General features: G+C 39.7%; 1 long non-coding RNA gene across 1 annotated transcript; it reads left to right on the top strand.

Annotated features, from left to right (window-relative positions):
* The first annotated feature begins 671 nt into the window (after positions 1-671).
* LOC123371044 lies at positions 672-7744 on the top strand. The gene is made up of 3 exons (XR_006579691.1): positions 672-798; positions 3622-3783; positions 7628-7744. It is a non-coding gene; the product is annotated as an uncharacterized LOC123371044 (long non-coding RNA).
* Positions 7745-10398: the final 2654 nt, after the last annotated feature.

Raw genomic sequence — 10398 nt, 5'->3', positions numbered from 1 at the left:
TCTGTTTATCAATCCATGAATAGGAACCCATCTCCTGAAGTCAGGCTGCTTAGGCACCTAAATCTAGGGTTTAGGCACATAAATATCTTTGTGCTTCTGGGACTCATATGCTTCATGTTATGCACATGTTTAATGGCTTTGCTGGATTGTAGTAAAAGCTAAATGTGGTAATAGGCATTTCATGATTAAATTGGGACACAGATGGGCAGGTATTTGGGAAAAAGTCTCACGCCTAATATCCAAGGATTGGAACTGGTCAGTTCTGCAGAGCTACATGTTGCTCTTTCCTCACAAAAGACACCTGGGATCCCCAGCTGTCAGTTTATGGAATCCTGAGAGGCTGATGAGCTGATGCTCAAGACAGAGCTCTCCAGCCCATCAAATGTTTAGCATGTGACCCGAGGCAAGTACAGGTTCTTTGTTCCTTCTCTTGTCAAGGATCAGGCTTTTGTGCAGCCCAGGATAGATTGATAACAAGAATATAAAACACTGAGAGCATAGCTGCAAGTAAATTGTAGATTAAAAGAAAAGTTAAGAAGAGACAAATGAAACCAAAGAAGAGTAGTTTTAGCTGGCAGATTGTCTTAGTTAAATCAGTAAGAGTTAGGAAAAATAGTTAATTAGAGGGAAAGGAGGAGCAAAGTTCCAATTTTATCCAGTTAATTAATTTCCAGCTGTCTCCTAGAGCCTTAGAGTTTCAACTGTTAAAGTTAAGAAGAGAAAAGAAGAGACATCCATCAGTAGCTTCATCTGGACAGCATCAGCCGGAGGAGACAGACTGAGACCTAGATGCTCTGGGTAAGTACTTGACTTCATTAATTGTGAAATCAGGCCAGGTAATACCAAAAAAATCTACCACAAAGTGAATTCAATGCCATTGAAAATTAACACAGAAAAGATTGAGATCATTTGGAAATGATAATCTTAGATTCTCTGTATATGTTCTCTAATCTTGTTGTGAAACAAAATAAAATCAGAGACTGATTCTGTTTGCATTTACACCAAAGTAAATCAAGAGTAACTCTGCTGAAGTCAATGGAATAACAGTAGGGTAAAACAGTAGGGTAAGAGTAAATCAGGCCCATAGTGAACAGATTTCTATTCCTTGATTTCTTGCTACTTAGTATGCCTAACAACAATGGGTTGAACTTTGTCTTTAGCAATAAGTATCGTCCATCAGCTCAGTGAGTACCATCTCAGAGCCACATCTATATTAAAATAACACAATCACAAAAAAGTCAAAAAGTACAAAAAGTTAGTGTTCCAACATTGATCATATATATTAATTTCTGCCACTTTTTTTATTAAATTTTTAGTTTAATGTACAGTGTTTATATACAAAAATAGATGCCATACAATATTCCAGTGCAGAACGTCTATTGTGGGCATATTAATTTTGGTGTTAAAACATTAGGGGGAGATGTTCAAAAGCACAAAGACAGAATTGGGTGCCCTTTGCATCTTTGAAAATCCCTTACCTTAGCTTTCTGCATTTTCTGTGATTTGACTGTGCCACTTTAATATTGCATTAATTTAATTTGTTTCCACGTAATATCCAATAATATGATTTTTTTTTATTTCCTAAATTCAGCTCTCTTCAAAATAGGTTATGTGATTTTCCAATACTTGATTTCTAACTATTTGTAAATGATTTTACTATGACCATTAATAACACTACACTTCATCCACATGCAGTTCATATTCTGGAAAAAAAATGCCATCTGCTTCTTTCAACAGCATTCTAATAATAGTTATATATGGCTCAAAGGAGGGCCCTCCATGAGATTAAAATTTTAGGATTGTCATAAAATGGATTAATTTTTGTTGCCATTTTCCGATCTCATTACATATTTGGCACAGAATAGAATGGTTTCATGTCATTTTCAGCTTGTTACAATTTTTTGTCACTGATAATGTGCCATAAAGATAAGTTTACCTAAAGTATTGGAACTGTGTGATAATTCACTCTAATGGTCAGAAGACAGTGACTAGGACAGCAAGTGCCAAAAAAAATCACTTTATTCCTGGACATAAGTGTAATGGAAATGGGACTCTTATAACATTTGCTTGTTTCCCGGATAATCTCATGATTATCCTTAGACAATCTTAAAATGATTTTAGGTCATTCTTTAATGTAAGCAAAGCCATTTTTGTTGTATCTTTAAAAATTTCAAAGTGAGTTGAGGAAAATCTTTTTCTTTATGTATTTATTTAACATCCAACATTGCACCATTTGAGTGCCTAGCATAATATCCTCACCATACCTGTGTGAAGTAGGGAAACATAATCCTCATTTTGCAGATGGGGAACTGAGCCACAGAGAGATTAAAGTGATTTAACCAGTGTCACAAATGAAGCCTAGGAAGGAGTTGGGAATTGAAACTAGAATTCCTGTCCTATGTCTTGACCCTAAGACTATTCTTCCCTTTGTACCCCTCGTCTGATAGTAGGCTACTCAATAACCTCTGTTTCATTGTCCTCACTCTGTTTGCCACCACTCAACTCCCTCCTGTCCATCATTTCTGTACCTCATACCCATATTTAATCAGAGAATAACCCTAAGTTTCTGTTTCCCCCAGTTTCTTCTTATCCTGGGCCCAGGAGAAAGGGAAGCAGAAGGGGGAGATGTGCAACCTTAGTCAGATACTGTCATGACAGAAACTAAGCCACTGTCTCCCTGAGCTAAGGAGTGGATAGATACATACATCAATAGGTTATATACATACTAAGTTAGAAAGAAGAGCAAAGCCCAGACAAAATCTCAAAAATGGAAGTTCAATATGAATGTATAAAATTACATGTAATGATTAAGAATCTCAGGTTGGCTTTTTACTATGAATGATCTTCAAATATTTGTAAACTCAATCCAAGGACAACATCCATCCCTTAAGTTTTATGATGAATTGAGAAGACCCAAGCCAATACAAATGCTGACATTTATGTAAAAAATCCTATCAGTGAGAGAGGATAAAAACCCAAAAGTAACAACTTAATAAGAACAAAACATGTTCTTCCTCAGCACGACCCAGCTAAAATCCTGAACATTTCAGTATCAGTGCAGTTCTAATCCAAATGCACTACAGAAAGGAACAATGCAAAATCATTAATGCAAATTGCCAACACAATAAGATGACAGCGAGAAAATGTTTGGAAAATGTTACAATGATTTCAAGTGCTACAACCCATGGCTTTATAAAAGCCTCTAAAATGTTAATGTAAGAGTTGCATAGTCGGGGGTGTGAACATCTGAAAATGAAAGTGATTATACGGAAAATATGTACCTTTTCCTTCCTTCATGTTTGTGAATATGGTACTGTGGAGTCAGTTTCTATCTTCCCAAGACCAGTATAGTTAGTGTTTAACACATCAACGCTATCATATATGTGATGATGATAGATGTGATCAATTGTATTTATGGTATACCTTTGGCACATCATATGAGAGATTATATGTAATATAACATATGTGATACAGCATAGCCAGAGGGCAGCAGGAGAGGGTTAGAGGGGAGCCTTATTCCCTGTAGAGGGAAGAAAGTTTGCTATAGATTAATTAGAGCACCTGAAGCCAATTAGCGCACCTGATGTCAGTCACCTGATATAAACCCCTTGCTTCAATCAGACAGGGGAAGATGTTGGAGCAGAGAGGATTGGTGCTGGAGCAGAGAACAGTTTGAAGGGGTAGAAACAAAGTGGATTAGAGTTGGAGCAGAGAGCAGTTTGGAGGGAAGCAGAGGAAAGTTTGGAGAAGTGCTGCGGTGGGCTAAGAAGACCAAGACCCTAGGTAAAGGGACATCTGGCTTGTGCAGAGGGAGGGAAGGAAGCCCTCACAAGCTGAAGGGCAGGAGAGGGAAGTAGCCCAGGGGAAGGAACCACTAGTTCAAGTGGGTTACTGCTATCCCAGGCCCCTGAGCTGGGACCCAGAGTAGAGAGCAGGCTCGGGTCCCTCCCTCTCCACTCCCCTCCTCTAGGACACTAGGGGGGCAGTTAATATCCCAGTTCAGGGGCAAGAAATGGCACCCTGACCCCGCCCCCCAAGAAGAGAAAGTGTGAGACCCATCATAGTAGTGCTGGCAATTTGCCACACATTTCTAATTAACAGTTGACTGCATATATACCTATGCAGTAACTAATTTAATCTACTTGTAGGTTTGACATTTTAGAATCTGCCCCAGGAACATGAACTAATGGTCATAAGTCTGGTAGGATGGTCAAAGTTTCCAATAAATTCATTTATAACACTCCCCTCCACACACCATGCTTTTCTTTAACTTCACCTTCTTAAATATTTTTCTAATTCCACAGCATGTAACTTAGCCTCCCTTAAACACTGGCAGAGTATATTGATCTAAGGTATTATGAGTGTAAGGAAGTCTAAGTTAATGTAAAATGGTCTCACTTGTTCCACCTTATGCATCACTTGTAAATTTGGTCTAGAGTCATAGTACAGACATGCAGAAAGTTTATCAGGCAGAGCTGCAAATTTTGGTTTGAAAACATAAACTCAAAGCCATGTGCAGTTGGAAGTCTACAATTGGAGATACCTGTGTATAGCCTTAATGCTGTGTTTGCTGCTGATCCATATTTGTAACAGGAACTGTGTGCATACTGTGAAATTAAAAAAAACTCTAGAAAGGAATATCTTGGATCTGCATCCACTTATCAGTCTTCCAATGAAGTATTAATATACTACAGAGACTCTTCCATAACCTCTTAGAAGCTAGGACTATAGGGTCACAGCCTTCTTGATTTATCAGATAAATGCTGATTTAAAAAAAATAAATGGTAATAATGTGATAAAAATAAATAATGGTAATTTCCATGTTGATAATTTATAATAATTGCATGGTTTTTTTTTCATGTTTACTGGAATTCTTTATTTGAAGACTCAGTGTATTATAATATCTCTTGGTGCAATGCTGAAACATAGGCTCAGACTCCGTGGGTACCCCAGAGCTGGAACACCCATGGAAAAAAATTAGCGAGTGCTTAGCACCCACTGGTAGCCAGCTTCCCCTCCCCCACAGTACTTACCCCTACTAGCAGCCCCGCCAATCAACTCCTCCCCCTCCCTCTCAGTGCCTTAGGAGAGTGGGTGGAATGGGGCAGGAATAGACAGGGTGAGGGTGGGGACTTGGGGGAATGGTTGAGGTGGGGGCAAGACCTGGGGTAGAGTGGGGGGTTGAGTATACCCCAGGCCTGGAGGAAGCCTGCACCTATGCTGAAACAGTATTTGGCCACCACGCAAACATGTAGAGTAGTGAACACTATTAAATTAAAATTACCCGCACTATCTGCTCAAAGATTAGTTTTAGTTACAAGTCTGTAGTGTTGAGTAAGAACTTTCTCTTGACACCTTTGATGTCATTACTTTAAATAATGTAACTACAATATAGTTGGGATAAAAGCTACTTTTCTGTTGATTTTGAGCATGGTTAGAATTTCTAAATACAAAAATTTCTAATGCATGCTTTCACATTGTTATAAGTAAATACTGGGTTTACCTGATTGTTGAGCTGTCACCCCCTGGGGACCATTTTGGGGGCTAGATACTGAACTAGTGTAAATCACTGTTGTTTGAATGATATTATTTACATCCTCCGTGGATTTAGCTCTTTGTGTGAAATATGTCTGTGTACTAGTATCAAAATGGCTATTAGGCTGTGAATCTTGCGCAGAGAAAAGGAAGGCTGAATATTAAATTTTAATCTTTCTGCTCAAAAAAAGGCTAGAATAGAAGTCAGCCAATGGTATTTCCAAACTAACAGCCGGAAATGCTGATTTATTCAAATTCCCTTATTGTGGAACTGATAGTACACCACTGATGTCAATGACACTTTCATTACTGGTTTAAATGGGAACAGGCTTGGGCTGTATATGCCTAACTCTGAATGTTGAGCACTCCCAATCCTTTTGACCCTAGTAGGAAGTGAGAATACTCAGCACCTTGAAAGACAGGGCCCCTATATGCATACAAAAATGACATGTTAAGAGATGTTTATAAAAGTTTACTACCCAGGAGCACTTCCCCAATCTGTGACAACACTGATTAAAATAATGTATATAAAACAAGATGATAATTATTGGATTGTTATGGTTGTCTAATCTCAAGCTGCACACTCTGGTGTTCAACAAATGTCTCTCTGCAAGCATGCTCATTTGAGAAATTTTACGGTTAGGATTTTGTACCAAGTATTTTGTACTTTTGAGGGTTTTTTCAGATAATACTTTTCTTGCGATGTGATACTGCCAGTTGCATTTCCTCAGGAATCCAGACAGATTCAGTTCTGTCTGTCTGAGTCTTTCCACCTTTAACAATACTTTTTTTTTTTTTTTTAAACCAAAAGACATCTGTCTCTCTCTGAACACTCTTGAGGACTTGCTTGATAGTTATCATCAACTGAGTGCTTTCCAAGGTTCAAATTGTAAATATTTAACAAGAGCCCTGCTAATTCTTTCTTTCTGCCCTTTAATAATATTTACCAGAGTAATGATTATATTTTAGCACTGGGCAGTGTGTTCTCTTGATTTTCTTCTGAGTTTGAGCACACTGGTTCTCTGCTGATACCTATTGTGAGGCCATGTTATCAACACTTTTTACCTCTTATCGTTTCTTCTTCTCACCAAAGACGTATTTTAATATTTCTTTTTTCATGAAAATAATAAAATTTAATGAATGTAAAATTAAAAAGTGTTTCTTCTGACTGCTTAGAAACATAGGTTCTCCATGTGTTTATATAATTCTCATGCTGTCTTCTGGTTGTTACTTCTGCTGGTAATTACTTTGCCATCAGTTTACTCCAGGGGTCGGCAACCTTTCAGAAGTGGTGTGCTGAGTCTTCATTTATTCACTCGAATTTATGGTTTCACGTGCCAGTAATACATTTTAACCTTTTTAGAAGGTCTCTTTCTATAAGTCTATAATATATAACTAAACTATTGTTGTATGTAAAGTAAATAAGGTTTCAAAATGTTTAAGGAGCTCCATATTAAATTAAAATGCAGAGCCCCCTGGACCAGTGGCCAGGACCTGGGCAGTGTGAGTGCCACTGAAAATCAGCTCGTTTACTGTAGCACATCTCTTTCTGACAGTCAATTGTTATAATCTCATCTACTTTTTCTTTTAGGAATTTCAGGATCATGCTGTCAAGTTTCTAGTCTCCACTCTCCACCATTTTCTTCTTTTGGTTAGATATTTTGTTCAGCTTCTCATTAAAATATTCAAATGGTCTAAACCTCACCTGCTAATTGATAGGCAAGTTTAACAGTCTTTCCTTTGTACACAGGGTATCATGCGCACCTTACTCATTAGGAAACTATTATGTTTACAATGGTTCACTGGCAAAACATAGTCTAAAACAGGCCTAAATATGTTGTGACATTCAATTGTATTGAACCCTAGTTTAAAGGAAGAAGAGACTCAGGCCCAGATCCACAAAAGTACTTGGGGGCATACAACCCAGACTTAGGCACCTATATCCCAGTTTTAAGCTGTTTTGCACTATGGATAAATATTTAAGTAATCATTGGACTGGAGAGAGAGAATTATTTTACAACCGGTGGTTAGGGTACCCCCTGAGAGGTGGGAGACCCCTGGCTCCAATGGATTTTTAATTATATATACACAGTGGAACAGCTTCAATGAGGAGGTTGAGGGAGCTTCCCTCACACATCAGCTCAGTGGTGACAGCACTGCACTGCTTTCCCGTTGACTCGAGTACCCGACTGGAATAAGAAGCATAAGGTAAGTCAACAGGAGAGTGTCTCCTGTCAACACAGCATGGTGTAGGCACTGTAGTAAGTCAACCTAAGCTCTGTCGACTCCAGCTACAATATTCACATACCTGGAGTTGCGTAACTTAGGTCGACTTACTCCCATAGTGCAGACAATGCCTTAGTCAATGCAGTTTTAGAAAAGGCAGATCTGTTGAGCACAGATAAAATCTGGGTTTAAAATAAACATGGTAACCAATTGTAGAATAGGTGAATGTACAAAACAGAGGAAACCCATTTATCCAGGCACTTTTCAGTCCCAATCTGGCAGCCTATACCAGATCTGAATAGTTCACTGGACTAGAGTGCTAGGGTTCTAAAGGTACAGGAACCATACAAGGGCAACAGTATCACATTGAATAGCTGCTTTCAAAAGGGCCTGATCCTGCATTCAGAAAAGTAAAGTTCCCATTGACTGAAATGGTGTAAGATCAGATTTTTAATCTCCTAGGGCTTTATCCAGCTCCTATTGAAGTGGGATCAGGTGCCAAATTAGTAAATGGGAAAGAATATCTAAATATAACAAGAAAGTTTCTGAATCATGCTACTGGACTAAATATTTTGAGGGGATTTGGAGAGTTAATAGCCCTGACACTGGTCTTCACAAAATATAATGATTATGTGACAGGAAAACTGATTTTTATTAATTATTATGTGTAACTTCATCCCCATATGTGCACATACATTTAGAAAATTGTGGACTATACACTTGCACACTTTACTCTTTAAAGTCCTCTTAAATACAGTACATGAAACAGGAGACAGCATCAGTCAAAAATGAGTTCTCAAAAATGTGTTCCTTCTAAAGTCATTAGGAATCCTCAGGTTAAAAAAAAAAAGGGGGCCCTAAATTAGTACATAGCATGTACTGGACCCCCCAAAACCCTAAATCCTTTTGCTTCAGCAGCTCTTTACATGGTTCATGCCCCAAAGAACTCTGAGTTACATACTTCAGAAATGCTCCCAAACTAGTTTACCTCATAATGACTAGCAGATTGTGGCAGCAATCTGTCTTGTTCATTCTTAATTCATATCCTCCATTGTTGCAGCATTTCTGCTCTTTTTCCTTTTTGGCCACATGAGCAGTAAATCATCCATAATAACAATGAAGTAAATGAAGCAGCACCCATTGGGGAATAAAAAAATCTTATTTTCTATTGATCCGTATGCTTCGTATGTTCCCCCTGGAGTGCTTTCAAATTCATCCTTTTCTATATATTTTGGCCAGGATTCTGTTGATGAAAGAATGCAACTTTACAGTTCATCCTCTGAGAGACACTTGGAATTTGTTTTTTAAATGTAAAGAAGGCTTAGAACCTGTTGCCTTGTGCTTTCCTTTTTGCAGTGATTGACACTAACCTTCCCCCTGCCCCACCCCCAAATAAAAGAATACTTCTGTAGAAAAAAAAAAATCACAAATATTTTAGTTACAATAACTCTTCGGAGGAGTATAGGGTATAGGAATATGGCTTCTAAAGAGTGAAGAGTATCGGATGATTCTGTGCTAGTGTGGGTTTGGTAAATCCAGGGCTGCCAAGAGGATTCCGGAGGCCCGGGGTCTTCGGTGGCGGCGGGGGGCCCCCGCTTCGGCGGTAAGTCGGCGGCGGGGGGGGGGTCCCTCCGTTCCGGGACCCGCTGCCGAAGTGCCCCAAAAACCCACGGCGGGGACTCCCCGCCGCCGAATTACCGCCGAAGCGGGACCCGCTGCCGAAGTGCAGCCCCCACCGCGGGTCTTCGGGGCACTTCAGCGGCGGGTCCTGGAATGGAAGGGCCCCCTTGCCGCTGAAGACCCGGCTGCGCTCCGGCGGTGGGTCCCGCTTTGGCGGTAATTCGTCGGCGGGGGGTCCTTCTATCCCGGAGAGGAAGGACCCCTGGCCAGCGAAGACCGGGAGCGAAGAAGCTCTGGGGACCCGGGCCTCGCGAGAGTTTTCCGGGGCCCCCAGAGCGAGTGAAGGACCCCACTCCAGGGCCCCCGAAAAACTCTGGTGGGGGCCCCTGCTGGGCCCGGGGCCTGGGGCAAATTGCCCCACTTGCCCCCCCCTTTGGGCGGCCCTGGGTAAATCCATCAGCCAGCCTCAGTAAGTGAGTATTCCTTTGGTATGGCCCCAATTCAATAAGGTACTTAAGCATGTGCTTCACTTGAAGCATGTGAGAAGTCCTGCTGAAGTGCTTCCAGTTGGCACATGCTCAAGTAACTTCTTGAATTGGTGCCTACATTAGAAAATCCCATATCTAATTATATTCCATTTTTGGTCACTTTTTCATCTTTTATGCTGTTGTCATTACACAAGGTTACTGTATAGAATTTCTAATTTCACCTTTGATAACATTACCACAATACCCTTGTTATTCCTTATACTATAAGTAGCAAAAATTGAAATACTATGATAACATTACCTAGTGACCAAGGCCATAACTGAAATGTTTTTGAGAACAACCATTCACTGTAAATCTCAGCCACAATGTAGGCAGCATATTAGAGCTTGTCAATGAGTCTAGTACACTCATTACTTCAAAAGTCTAATTATTGCTAGAGTCTTTTGATGTCTAGGAGTAACTTATTAACAAAGGATTTATAGTAAATTTGAATTGCTTTCAGAAAGGTATATCATATTTGCAGCTGGCA

The sequence above is a fragment of the Mauremys mutica genome, chromosome 5, assembly GCF_020497125.1.
Source record: "Mauremys mutica isolate MM-2020 ecotype Southern chromosome 5, ASM2049712v1, whole genome shotgun sequence".
Classification (NCBI taxonomy): Eukaryota; Metazoa; Chordata; order Testudines; family Geoemydidae; genus Mauremys; species Mauremys mutica.
The sequence above is the reverse complement of the archived record's forward strand: the minus strand, read 5'-3'. Positions and strand labels throughout refer to the sequence as shown.